This window comes from Pelecanus crispus, chromosome 16 (genome assembly GCF_030463565.1).
Source record: "Pelecanus crispus isolate bPelCri1 chromosome 16, bPelCri1.pri, whole genome shotgun sequence".
NCBI lineage: Eukaryota > Metazoa > Chordata > Aves > Pelecaniformes > Pelecanidae > Pelecanus > Pelecanus crispus.
In genome coordinates this window covers 1,856,970-1,871,626 of record NC_134658.1, presented here as the reverse complement: position 1 = coordinate 1,871,626, position 14,657 = coordinate 1,856,970, and positions in this window count along the sequence as shown.

Here is a 14,657-nt window from a genome sequence, read left to right as displayed (position 1 = left end):
TGAGCAAGTACTGTGTGAGGGTTAAGCAAGAGGCGCTGCTGGTGTGTGTCTGGGAGCCAGCAGGTGAGTCAAGAATTTCCCTAGTACATGCCTCACGCCTTGGAGTGGAGCGAGCCGCAGTCTTGCAACACCTCCTACAAGCTCAGAAGACACATTAAAGAAGTTCACAGGATGGAAGCACTTCTTCTAGGCCTGTTGCATAATCCAGATAAGTAGATAAGCCTGTAATATTTGCACAACACCATGTCCCTTCATTGGCCTTGTTACTGGTCTCGTTTTGCAGGGCTTAATTCAGGGGATCTGATGGATTGAGGACACCTTTCAGGTCATCTACTCCTTGGGAGGTGGCTGTGACCCAGCTGTAGTCTTGTGCTACTGGGAGCGTTAAAGGGACAGGAACACTTCCCTGACAGCTGTACTTCATGCTTTGCAAATCTGTCCCAAAGACATTTTGGGAATGGCACTGTGACACCTATGGAAAGTACTTGGGCAGCTTCTCATGGAAAGACTGTGGCAGTGCAAGACCACCAGAGGAAGAGAATAGTGACCTGCCAGAGGTGAAATAACCTTTGCACAAACACATAGATACACACAGCTTGGGCACATTCCTGATTGTCTATTTACTTGACTCAAAGGGCACAGGATGTGGGGATAGAGTAGTGGCAGGACTCAGATGTCAGGGAAAAAGATGGGACACCGGTGAATGCATTGATTGAGCACAGGCATGGTCCAGACTCTGCTAGGAGCTGTCCTGCTTCATTAACTCCCCTCTCTGGGATTTACCAGGCAGCCTGAGGTGAGGGCATGGTAGCATCTACGCAGCAAACAGGTGACATCAATTTGTACTTTCCTTTGGGCTGTGGGTGCAGGGAGGATCCAGCCAGGAAGCTCCAGGGATGTGCCCCAAGCACAAAGGCACAGAGTAGAGCAATCAGCACTGTACTCTGGGCACTTGCAGAGTCCTTCGTCAAGCCAACAAGCCGGGAACAATGTTGTGCTGAAAGCTGGCCTTCCCTCCAGGAGCTTTCTGCAAGCAAGCCCCACACCTCACGCTGAAAGGGACCTGGGTGGTCAGAGCAGGAGGCTCAGGACTTGGTGGGATGCTGCTCGCAGCTGCCCTAGCCCCACACATTGTGCGTGAGCCTGAACTAACAGGAGGGACCAGAGCCCCAGGAGGGACCACATTGCTCCTCACACTCTTTAAAGATATATAGATGCCCTATGCCTGTGGCTATTCAGAGGCCATAAGTCCCAGTCCCCCTCTCACACCATGGGGTCCTCTGATCGGCTCATGTTGTTTTAGCAATGGAGTTTTTCTCTCCCTGCTGTGTTGCTTTGACTTGCTCCCAGGCCACAGCCCTTTGGCAACGTCCATTCAGAAATCCCCCACAGGGTGCTCACAGCCGCTGTGTGGGACTTGCAGGGAGAACATGCATCAATCCCGGGAACATGGGGTCAGAAGACACAGGACAGGGCAAGCAGAGCCAGCGCGGCTGCAGCTCACAGCCCTGCTCCCCGGGTGAGTCACCACTGCACTATTTATACCAGTGTTGAGGGGAAGGGAGGGAAGGGTTTTCCATGCTCTGCTCCCTGCCCCTGCCAGGGTTGGGGACTTTATGACTGCCTGTAAAGCCACCTTACCTGCCTCTTCCTTCTACATCTCAATCATGGACATCCCTTCTACCTGCCCTGTTTCCCACCTTGACCTCATCCACCGCCACAGGCACAGCCCAGTCCTGGAGAGATGTTTTGTCCTCTTCACCCAGCCTGTGGCAGCACCTGCAGGAGCCTGCAGAGATGGAGGAAGAAGCCATGGCAGCCTGACCTTACTTCTCTGGACAAGGGCAGGAAGCAGAACAGAGCTGCCTTGTGGTATGGGTACAGATAGCACCCCCATCTTCTGCAAAATCTCTTCCTGGGGGAGTGCCAAGCAGCCAAGCAAAGAATGGCCAAGGGAAGAAGGGAAGGAGTTACCACAAGTGATGGTAAAAGACTTTCCACTCATTGCTTTTCCTTCTTGGTAGGGATTGCAGTGCAATTGCAAGATTGCAAAATCCATGCTTGGGATTTTTTAAAATGCTTGAGCTGGCCAGAGGGCCACACTGAAATAACAGAAGACCATTTGTTTTCCTGAGGGGGAAACCAGAGGCTTGTTTGTTTTCTTTCAACATCAGAAAGTCAGATCTTATATGTCTCACTCACTGAATTTTTGGATGGAAATGAGCAGGTGGTTTTGTAGCATCAGATGCACCAGGAAAACACAGTCCCATTGCTTGATTGTGTCAAGATGGTTAAACATGTCAGTCATTCTTGTTTGTTTCACTCAATGACTAAATAAACAGCAGGGAGAAAAGGTTAGTCCTTTAAGTTTCAGTGCTCATCACTGAGGGTCAGATGAAGCTCATTTTCTGCATGCGGGACCTCTAACAAGTCCTACAGCAAAACCAAGAAATGTCAGACGTGACCTTCCTGGCAAGTCAAATGTGAAAAACAAGGAAGCCACACTGGGCAGGCTTTTTAAGGAAGCAAAAAAAGGGCACAGCCCATTTATTTTTCCTCAGCAGATCCTCTCTGAGGTCATTGTACTATTGTAAACTACATCTCACTTCGGCTGATAACAGAGTTTAGTACTGGCGCTCTGCAGCATTAGTCTTGCGTAGGTCTAAATTCATCCAGAGGATGAGCAGAGCCTTGGAGAAAGAGCTGTGGTGAGCTGTGGTGGGGATCTGAGCATTTATCACAGCCTCCTGGTCCTAGCCTTGTTCAGACCCAAAAGACAGTGTCCCTGGAAAACCCGAGGGGCTGGACCCAGGAAAAAAGACTCAAAGGACCCAGAGGTCTCTTATTGCTCTCCTTTATGAGGCTCCAGTTTCCAACCAACAAGCTCAGAGGGGTGCAAAAATATGTGTCCTGGTAACTGTTCACATTGTCTTTTCTCTTGGTTATGTTCCTTTTCAAAGCCCCTCCAACATGTCAAGGTGGTTTACAATTTAAAGGTTTTCCAATCTGCCAATTCAAGTTGAGGGAGTCCCATCCCAGAGGAAAAAGCCAGGAGGGGCTGAGTCACCCAAAAGAACCACAAAACACAGCCAAGAGAGGATGGGCACGGAGGTCATCTGGTAAGTGCAAGAGTCTCCAAGGTTGATGTCTGCATCTCAGGGGTTACTTGAAGTCCTACGGTCACAAAAGAGTATGGGGTTTATGCACTGTTTGCCAGACCAAAAAGTATCTGGCTAGGAACAGATGGACTGTGTCCTGGATTCCCTGTTGATAAAGGTCAGCGTGGGTAGGCTCACAGAAACTCAGAGAGCCTCACTTTGCCGAATGAACCTCATGCCCTGTGTGACCTGCACTCAGCTTTCATTGCCAGGATGCGGGGTGGCTGTGCTCTGCCTTTGCCTGCATTGCCTTCATTTGCCTTCCTGATTTCTACAAGTGTTGGTCTCATTTTCTGCAGTTTTTGTTATTTAGTAAGAACATTTGTGAGGACCGAACATGAGACTCCTCCAGTTGGAGAGGCTGTCGTGATGGACAAGCAGTGGCAAAATTCACATCACCATGGTGAGTTCAGCCCCAGAGGACCAGAAAGCTGCAACAGGGGCACCATAGGCATTTTCACCATGGAAAGGTTTGGATCCCCAATGAGAAACAGGCAACAATGTCCTGCTTGCTGCCCCAATGAGCAGATACAACCAATAAATGACCAAATAAAAGGAAAAGATGCAATACACAAGATGAGGCTAAAACGATGGGGCCCTGAGATCCACTAGCCAACGCTAAGGCTTGTTCTCAGACCCACGGGAGAAACTGCATGTCTTTCTTCTGGGACCATGGCCATATTTTTCAGCAGGAGCCAACCCATCATAAGCCAAGCCAAGAATGGAGGCTGGTATAGTCATAGCTCCCACATGGCCACAGGAGACATTGGGAGCTGCCTGCAGAAGCCCAGCATCATTTTCACTCCTGCCATGGTGCAGAGTGAAGAGTTAAATTCTCTCCCTCAGCAAGAGCACAGAAGCAGCTCCCAGTCACCACCATCTGCTCTCATTCACACGTGAGCTGTGCCGGACACCATTCAGTTCCCTACTTATTCCCTTTGACAAAACCAGAACTGCTGAGATCACTTAAAATGAAGGAGAAGAATGGCTGAGCCGTTTCCAGCATGCATGGGAAGCTGGGCTGGCTGGGAGCTCACGGGGAGGGGAAACAACTGGTCACAGGAGAGGGTCCTTCCCTCTGTGCGGCCATGAGGGTGCTGTCTCCTGGGAGATGTCTCACTCAACTGCAAGTGGCTGCTGGCATCACCCAGCCAGGCCGTGGCCCGTGGCGAGTTGTACACAGAGCAGCCCTGCAGCGCACCAGTCTCTCCCCAACAAACTTTTGCTCTGCTCCAGACCAGCAGTGACACTCTGTAGTTTAGCAATCTATCCCATCACAAACGACAATAATCCGGGAGCAGTCCCAAGAAGCCCTAACAGTCTGTCTGCACCGAACCTGGCCAGAAGTTGCCCAGCTGAAATGTGTTGTTGCAAATGGGCGTGAACAGAAGTTGCGACTGCTGGAGGGAAACAACCTAAGCCTCATTCAAAATAAAAGGGGGGCTATTTTTTAACAAATGATCCATTGTCCTAAAAAGCTAAACTGTTCTATAGTTAAAAAATCACTTTTCATTTAGACATTTCTGGCAATTTATACTTTAAAAGGTTTTTTAAAAGGCTGGAAGAGGATAAAGTATTTATAAATTATTCAAATGAAATGTTTAGATTAATTCAAGCTAAGTATTTTTTTAAATGGTCTCTTCCATGAAATTTTCAACAATTTGTCCTAATTTAAGTGGGAAATCGTTTCAGATACTCATAAACTCATGGGATGGGAAGTGAGATCTGGTGAAAATCAGTTGATAATTGCTCCTCTAAATCACTGGGCAAGCACTCAGAAAAACAAAGAGAATCAAGATGGGAAAAGTAAGCTAAATGCAGACCAATGAATTCAGCTAGCTCTGGGCTGCAGAGGCCAGAGGCTTTAGTGAGCCATGGGCTTTTCTACGAGAAGGCGTTTTCTTCCTTGTCTCCCCGTTTTGGCTCATGCAAATACAGTTTGTGTGTCTTTCCCCTGCCTAGAGTTTGTTTTCTGGAAGTCCTGGCTGTGCAAACAGCTGCAGGTCCGCGGTGCCAGTTCCGCTCCTTTCTCTTAGATGTCTAGCACGCTGCAGACCAGAAGGAGTTCTTAGATGAGGTGGTGGCAAAGAGGACAGGTAAAGTTTAGAAAGCTGAAGCAAGCAAACAGGAAGCAGTGGGGGCAGGGGACGTTTCATGCTGCTGCTTTTCCTCCCTTGTCTCACCCGGGCAGTGCACGGTGCTGATGGAGCAGAGGGAAGCATCGATGGTCTCGTTGGAGCCAGGAGACCCCTCACTGAAGGGCCACGTTGCTGGCATCCCCCACTGCCCTGGTCTCCTGCTCATCCTGCAGGCTCTGCATCATTCTCCTTGGAACCCCCTTACTGACCCCTTCCCATTGCATTTTCCATTTGCCAAAGCCACCAGCAGCCTGCAATCGTTTCCTCACTCATTTCATAAGTCAGGGGTGAATTGCTTCTTAAGAAAAACAGGCGGATGCAACACATTTCCAAGATATCCCAGAAACCCAGTTAATTTCCCTGCACCCAATGAAGAAATGCTTCAGAAATTCCCCTGGCAAGGTTACCCGGTAGTCTGAAATGCTGTGACTATTGCCCTGGTTTTTATATCCCTTGCAGGTTAACTCTCTATCCTGACTGCTGGACCCCTCCAACTCTGCGCTGACTGTGTTTTGCAACCCAGATATTCCAGCAGGAGAGTTGTCCCTGGAGGCAATGTCTGTGCCAGGCAGGCGAAGCGGCTTGCTAGGTGCCCTTGTCTAACTTAATTCAAAAAGCAGAAAGAGAGCCGCAGTGGGTATTGGGGTCTTCAACTACAGCCTATCAGCTCCTGCAGAGAAGGTTTCATTCCCCACCTCCATGCTGGAGCTCCACAGTGAGATTTTAAACAGTCCCAGGTATTGACCCCAGGGAAAGGAGATACAGGAGCTTTTCAGAGGCATTAGCCAGCTGGAGCTGGATGGCATAGCTTTATGCTGTGATGCTGAGCACTTATAGCTCTGACACTGACTGAGACCCACATCGCTCAAATCCTTTCATCCTAAGCAAAATAAAGCACAGCAAGAGCTTAAAAGGCAGCCGACAGGATCTCCAGGTAAAAGAGCCAGACCACAGCTGGAATCGTGGCTGACAGCAATGAAGATGTGTAGAGCCCAGAGGAGTTTGTTCCTGTGCACCTCCTAGTTTCAGTATTTTTCAGTTAGCTCTGGCAGCAGAGGGTATGAAACTGTAGAGACATCTGAGCACTGCATTCCACGTAAAAATGAAACTAATCAACCATATGTTTTTAAAAAGAGGGTAATAACAGCCAGTGAAAACAAAATAGCTTGCAACTTCTTTGAGGCTGAGGAGCCAGTCTTGCAACACTGACACCCAAGAAGACCAGAGATGCTGACTGGTATCCAGCAGTCCCCACTTTGGGGGATGCAGACCTGGACAACAAGCTCTTCAGGCCCCAACACCGCATCCAGCACCAAGTGATCCCAGATCATTCCCAGCTGGTTGGTGTTCACAAAGTCCTCCAGTCTTGCAAGGAGAGTTGGTGGGTCATGCCTTACCTGCCACTGTCATCTCCCATAGTCTGCTCTGGTGATCTGTTACTGATTGGGGGCACCAGTGATTCTCTGGACCACTTCTGCATGAAGATGTAGTGTTTTCTATCACTGACAGCCCAAGGCCACAGGTGTAAAATAACTGCATTTTTCATCATCCTCGCTGGGATAGACTGTCCCAGCTGATCATAGTCTCCCACACTACTCTGGCTGATGGGATGGGTTTGATATGGTCCCTTCCTTTCTATGCATTCAGTAGGCAACATCTGCCATGCTCAGAAAAGGGAGTGCTCAGCTCTTCTAGGCAGTTAAATCTCAGGACTGCTCAGTGAGAAGGAAAGGGGAAGACCAAGCCAGGCAGTGGCACATTTTTTTCCTGTATCTCTGGAAGTCACTAATAGGCAGAGGGAAACATCAGCAGCAAATGGCCAGCATGGGTGAAACTGCTCAGCCTGCCAGCTGAAGCATAGCCACTGTATTACAGGGAGGCAGGAGTCAAATCAGGCGGCTCAGAGCGGAGCACACTGAGCTCTACAGTGTAAGACAAACAAGACAAGATCAAGCCCTGCACTTGGAAACAGCTGCAGGAACCACAGCAGATGAGCTCTGCAACAGTTTGCAACTGTCAATGGAGCATGCACGGCACAAAGAAAATGCCAGCAACACCATCGGTGCACAGACACCCTTGGGAGCAGCTGGCCTGGGCGCTGCAGGAGGTGAATGCAGAGACCCTCTCATGTTTGAGGTGGATTTGGATGCTGGCGTCAGGTGGCTCCAGAAACAGTGACAGGAAGAGGAGCTGGGGCAGTAGAAGGCTGTGAGGTCAGACTCAGGGTAAGAGGGGTGAGCTGCCTCTGTAAGAGAAGGATGTGAACTAAACTTCTGGCTGTATGACACGGCTGATTAGAAAAGATGCAGCTTGTGTTGGTACCAAGAAAACCCATGGCAAGACACCCCTCAGTGAGAATTCAGGGACCATCACATACAAAAGTTTAGGATGTTGTCCATGGGATGGAGAAGATTCCAGCAGTTACGGAAGGACAATAAAACAATTGTCTATATCACACTTTGGAAAAAAAGCTGGATTTCAAACAGCTCCAAGAACTCATCAGGATTCATCTCCCCACTGCTGGCAGAAAGGGACAGCCTGGCTCAGTGCATCAGCAGTCCTGCTGTTGCTGCTACATCTCCTGCTGGCCTTGCCCTCTCCCCTACTTCAAGCATTGCATATAAGTCAGAAGATTAAATAAATGCATAATAAAGGGAAGATTTTGGTCACAGGGAGAGGGCTGGGGAGGCACAAATAGTACCAAATATTTTTCTGTGCCTGGTACGTCACTGCAAGTTGGGGCAGGTGCACTTAGAAAAACAGAGCCCATGTTTGTGCACTCTTAAGACTGTTATCGAGCTGTGTTTAGGACACAGCAGGAAACTGAAACTCCTTTTTATGATGTGGAGGCTATTAATGTGTAAATCATATTTTATCTCGTTAATAACATCAGAGCCTGGCCAGGGACTCCAGGCAGGCCTGGGTTAAACAACCCAAACTGCAATATCCATATAATGACTATAACGTTTGCTAATGTCAAGGCAGCAAAAGATGCAGAGATGAGTATGTGAATGAGGGCTGCCTCTCAGACTAAAGAGGGCACGGAGGTGCCTTGGACTGCAGGGAGATGCAGCCAGTCACCCCAGCAGCCTGAGAGCCTGGCAGTGGGGAGAAAGCAAAGGGGTGAAGCAGGGGGATTCCCTGCAAGACCCCAGCCTGCAGCACCCCAACAGCGAGAGCAGACTGATGCTGCAGGTGGATTGGCTTGGTGAAGCATCCCCATAGCACACAACAGCCCACAGACTAGTGCCTAACACCAGCCATGTGCTAGCAGAAGAGAGTCAGTGTGCATAGCCAGGTTCTGGCTTACATACGCATGCACATAGTTTTATTACAGGAAGCCATGACCAGCTGAAACTGGCCACAAACCATTTAATCTGTATGCCCACAGGGTCTTGGTTAATGCCTCTAACCTGGGCACTCATGGGAAAATGCCTCCACTGCAAAAACCCTTTATAACTTACGCTCCCTTGAGCTGCTAGAAGATGTGGTGATGATTTGCGGCTGCACAGATCCAGTCCAGCACCAGACAGACAGAGCTGACGCTGGAAGGCTTGGTTAAAGGCCAGACTGACGTGTGCCTTTGTGCATAGGTTTAAGAAGTTTGCACAGCCATTTGGCTTTAGCTGTATCTCTACTAATCTCTGGTGCACCCTACCTGCATCTGAGGTTGGTATCTAAACCCTGTCTGTCTACCAGAAGTCAGACTCCAACAGCATCCACAAGGCAGGAGCTGTCACCTGCTCGTGTTTTCGTCTATAGAAACAAAAATGCAAACAACCACAATTAGAAATGGCCATGGAGGTCACTGGGGAATGTAAAAATTCCAGTTGCAGCACAAGGGTCAATGCAAGATCATCTAGGAGGGGAAGGCAGGTTTTAGTTTTGACAAAGGTGATTCAACTCACACTTAGTCTCTCTCAGGTTTCACTCACTCATTCTTTCATACTCCCATACAAGCACCAAGTTGCATGTGCCCAAGCAGCCCCACGGTGACAGAGAAATAAGGGACAGCAGCTCTCAATGCCTCATCATGGCTCCTGGATTCTCCTTAGGTGGCTATGCACTGGGTCTTGCGTATGCTTCTTGTACCCTTTAGGAACAGACAATGATCTTGTGCCTCCTCATCCTGTCCTGCCTCTGTGAGTCATGAGGAACCATGCTGATTTACTCATGCTGGTTGGGCTCCTTTCTGGGTGTAATCTCTCCTTTGTTTTAGGTTGTCCTTTGTTTTACTGCTCCAGATGTCTTGAGAAGTTGCATGCCGATTGCTCTGCTCTTGATGGCCTGCTGATCTAGCAGATCAGCAAATACCAGTCTTTTAACCCTTCTTCTCGCTGTTTGTCTTGCTGCTTTCACATCCAGACATCCCCATTCAGGTCAATTTTAAGTTTCTGTTACAAATCTCCACAGCCTGAGCTGAACTCCAAATGGCTTACACCACATTACAAAAATCCCTGAAAGCACAGCGGGCGTGGGTTTTTCATTGCATTGCTTAGCACACAACCAACCACAACACCCTTCCCTCTTACCAGCTCCTTGGAAAGCTTCAGTATCAGCATTAAAAGCTGAATTTAGCCACTCGTTCTCTCTGCCAAATGATGGGGGAGGGGATCAAAAGAGTATAGCAAACCACCATCTTGTTTGTCATGATATCTCCTTTCAAATCACTCCTTTCACCAGTTCAGTAGATTCCTGAACAAGTCCCACATTCACTTTGTTATATTGTGTTGGGGCCCTACAGCTTTTAAGCTGGATCTCCTTCATGTTTAGTTGGATTCATGCATGGAGAGAGAAGATCTGTTTTGTCTAAAACAGATGAGATTTGACACAAATCCTATGACCAGGAAAGGCTCTGCAAGCTCAGATATAGTCTATTGATTAGCTGGGGTCTCTTTCCGTGTGACATCTCCTCTCCCACCTGGTATCCATGTTTGGGATCATTCCAGCCTCTCCCAGCCAAGCTCCTAAGGGTTTCTACATACAAGGCCAAAAGCAGAAGACCAAGGTGGACCAAGGAGCATCAAGCCATTTGTCACGGTGCAGTTGTACAGCTTCAGGTAACCACCCAGCCACATGGGAAAGCACTTCCAAAAATTACCAACAAAAGGTGAAGCTGCAAAGAAAGGAGAGAGAAACAAGAACAGGTTGGGGAACACCACCAAGATTCCCAGCGCACCACAGAGGAATCTGAAGAAAGTCCCACGGACTACTGGAAAGGGGGTCCTGCAGCGCAAGATCACAGTCACTCATAGCTCAGCCCTCAGCAGCACCCAGACACACTGCTTGGACAGTGCCAGCCCCTGTGCACTTTAGTCCTCCCTCTTGTCCTGGACCCCACGAGGAGCCCAGATCCCACCAGAAGCCAGGCTGTTCCAGGCTGGGATGTGAAGGGAGGACACGCTGGGGACTACACACAGGGGAGCCCACAGACTGTGCCAAATACCCCAGACCAGCATGAGAAGGAATGCGGTGCCTGATGAAGCTGAGCAGTTTTATCGGCTCTCCTGTGACAAGGTGCTAGAAAAGGATGGGTAGGAAGATTAGCAGAGGAACATGTTCACCAGAGGAGAGATGGGAAGGGGCTGTGAGGAAGGAGCTGTCTCACAGGGTGCACCAGGAGAATGAGGCTCATGGAGGGACAGCGTGTCCCTCCCTCTCCAGCTTTTTAAGGGCAGAACAGCAACAGCCATCAGTGGCACAACTCAGGATGCCCCATGCAGAAGAGCAGAGAGCGGCTCAGAGCTGCAGAGCAGGCACCTTCCATCCCCTGTGCCCGCAGGGCTGGCACGTATGTCAGGGGGGCTTTGATCTTCCTTTCTCCTTGTGAGTGGAGACACGGAACTCCCAAGCCCAGAGGAAGCTGGTGGGTGGCCAGGGCTGGTGTCCCCAAACTAGCCAAGAGGATATTTAAGCCAAGTGCCCCTTTGAACCTGACCTGGCACAGTGCTCTTGTAGCACAGCCAAGGCATCTCTGCTGGCCTGGCCAGCGTTGTCCCCATCTGGGCCACCACAGGGACCATGTCTGTGACCTCAGGATCTCCCTGCCATCTATAGCTGCTTCTCACAAAGCCACCAAATGCCTGAGCAGCTCCCACACCTACAGACTGAGACCAAGCTGCCAGAGCTGGCCCAGCAGGCCAGCCCAGGTTGCAAATCTGCAGCTGACGGGACAAGCCCTGAGCAGACAGGACAGCATTCCCGGGCAGCAAGCAGAGCCTCTGGCACCCTTCATGGGCTGTTCTCAGAGGGATTATGCTTGCAAATGAACTCAGCCAGCAGGCACTCCAGAAACAGTCAAGGGACCATCCCCTGCTCCACTCCCACCACTTGCAGTCTCTGAAGGGGTCTATCACGGTCAGGAAGATCCCACCCTGGCTTCTGGTGCCCCAGCCACAACCCCTGTGAAGGATCTCACGGGTACAACTCTCCTTCCCTACTCTTTGCCTCGTGCCAGATGCTTACGCAGCTCTTTGCAAGGGCAATCATCTCAACCTTTCTTTTTTGTTTTTTTTTAAAAGATTTTCCTCTTCCACTTAGAAGTTCCCCTGCTCCCACAGAGCTCAGAGAAATGGGTCTCCTTCTTATCTGCAGGCATGAGCTGATAGCAGATGAACTCTGGCAGCTCTTCCAGGAGGGTGTGTGCAAGGTGATTTCAGCCATAAAGCCATCATGGGTGGGGTGTGATTTTTTTTTACCCTCCTCATTCTGCACTTCAATAGTTGCACTGATTTACAGATTCCCTGTGCCCCCGTGGGTTTACATCTCCTAAGGGAGGTATGGCTATAAACGTGACTGCCTGGCTGCATGTGCAGGAGGGGTGTCCTCTGCAGGGTGGCACCAGTGACTTGCTCTAACCCCAGGCAGGCAGCCCAGGATGATACTGCAATTTTTCTCACACTCCCCGGGCATTGTGCCTGATCCTGTGATGTTGTAGGGGGACAAGGCCTGGGGACCCACCATCTCAGTGAGGTGGGACATCCCTGCTGGAGGTGCAGGGCAAGCTGTGGATTTCACGATGCTGTCAGCGAGCAGAGCAGGACAATGCAAGGGGAGGAAAAGAAGCCGCTAAACAGCCCTTTTGGGGAGAGAGGGGTTAAAGGACAGGCTGTGCTGAGCTGCAGGAGGGAGCCGGGGCTGTTTTCAGCAGAGCTGAAGTTAGAGCAGGGCCGTGGCCACCCGGACACCCCCTCTCCTCTGGCAGGAGGATGCCTTTGTGCGCAGTTTATGCATAATAGATCCTCCGAGGAAAGAGATACTGTCTCTTTGCTCCAAATACAATTTCAATTAGATGAATAGCAGCATAATCCCATAGAGGAGCTCAGCTGGGAACTGACCATGTGAGAGGCAAGCGAGCCCTCCCCCAGCCGAGCAGTGAAAGGGGACCCCCCCCCCCCCCCCAACCTGCTGGCGAGGAGCGCCGGGCCCCCAAACTCTCCAACAGGGACCATCTGCTCCCGCAGCAGCCCCTCCTCCCACAGCCCCCAGTGAAGAAAGAGCAAGGGCTGCCAGTGCCTTCTGCAAACAAAGGCCATGCTTCAAGGATGGTGCTTTGAGCGCCTGGGACAGAGGAAGAGGAGGGAGCGAGAGCCCCAGTGGCTCCCGGGGAGTCCCCCATGCTCCAATCCTTTGGGCAGGCGGCACTGGCAGGAGTGCTCCAGGAGAAGATGGGGCAGCAAATCAGGGAGAGCATGTTGTCCCCCTGCACCAGGTCATGCCACCACTGGGTAAGAGGAGAAAGGAAGGAGGAGAGATCGCAGGGGACTCACTCCAAACTCTACTCCCTTCTCCTTCTGCTCTGCTCCCGGTACATCCCAGGGCAGGGACTTGCTTCTCCTGCCATCCTGGCCAAAGGGCAGAGCTGCTCCACCATCTGCCAGCAATAAACACCACAGCAGTGCAAGTGCAGAGTTGAGCGCTCTCTTCCCCCTGAAGCTCTCTGGGCTCTCGGAGGGAATTTCCTCTCTCACTGAAATTCTCAGACTTGTCCCTAGTGCCAGACAGGCAATTTGGGGAAAGTCTTGAGAAACCTAGGTTGTGCAACAGGGAGTTTAAAGCTATTTTCAACCCACAAGGCAACTGACAACACTTTTGTCAGCAACTATTACCAAAACCCTCCAGTTCCACTGTTACAGCAACCCCTTCCCAAGCAGGAGTGCACCACATCTGTAGAACATCACTCACTGCTCCACAACAGATGCGCTCAGCTCACAGGTATCAAACCACCTGATCCTTGGCTTTGTGGTGCTCCTCCTCCATCCCTCCAAGCATCCCAACATCCTTCAGAACAAACCCCCTTGCCAGGGGCACCCTCCATCTCCCTGCCTTAGGACAGATGGAAGAGCATTTATGGTGCTGCAGCACATGAAGGAACATGATGCAGTCTGAGGGGCAGCTTGGCAAGCTCTGCAGGGCAACAGCAAGTCATTTTCTTGCTAAAGTCAACAGCTCTGAGCCTGAATACACACAGCTGGGCACAAAGTGACTAGAGATCACATCTGCTGAATAAGAAGGGGTAATTGTTATGCTTTGTCGCCCATTTCAGAGCAGATAGCACTTTAAAGCCATTTGGTTTTGCACTCTGAATAGTTAAAAAGGTCAGGCACTGAGCATGGACAGTGGGGTGTTTTCCCAGCGCTGGAGCGTGATGTGAATATTCCCAGGTGCGAATATTTGTCTGAACATCCGCTGCCTTCCCAGTCCCACAGCACAGGAGGGGAGAGCTTTGGTCTCTCCCACAGCTGAGACCTGGTGCACGTTGTGCTTTCCCTGTGCCCCGCTAAGCCTCCGACCCTGCAACTTGTTGCTGTGCAGCAGGGCTAAAGTCAGCGACACCGCGAAGCCAAATAACAGAGCTGCCGACGCATGAGCTCTGGGGGGACCGGAGGGCTCAGAGGCAGGGCTCAGCCACAGCCTGACCCCACAGCCAGTGCCTGTAGTTTACTGTTAATCTGAAATACAGCCAGCGCATGCTAATGAAAGTCGGTTATTGGTTGCCAGTGAAAGGGGCGCTGCTTTCTCCTGCTTTTTGTGTCCTGGGAAGCGTGCTGGAAGCACTGTGCACAACAGGCACCCACAGCCAGCCAGTCGTGCTCCCCACCACGCTGCTCCCACAGTGCAATTACAAACCCAGACATAAATCATGGTTAACCTTTGCTCTCTCTCATATGTTTGTCCAGAGGCTACAGAAATATTGCACAAGACACGTGATAGCCAGAGAAACAAAAATAACTTTTATTAAACTGTCCCAGAGTGGGAGGGGAGGGAAGGGGGAATTTTTGGAAAGTCAATACTTTTCACAATAAGGGAATACATTTGGGAAAATAATGCAGACCAGGTATTCTTTTATCAGCAGTTAAAG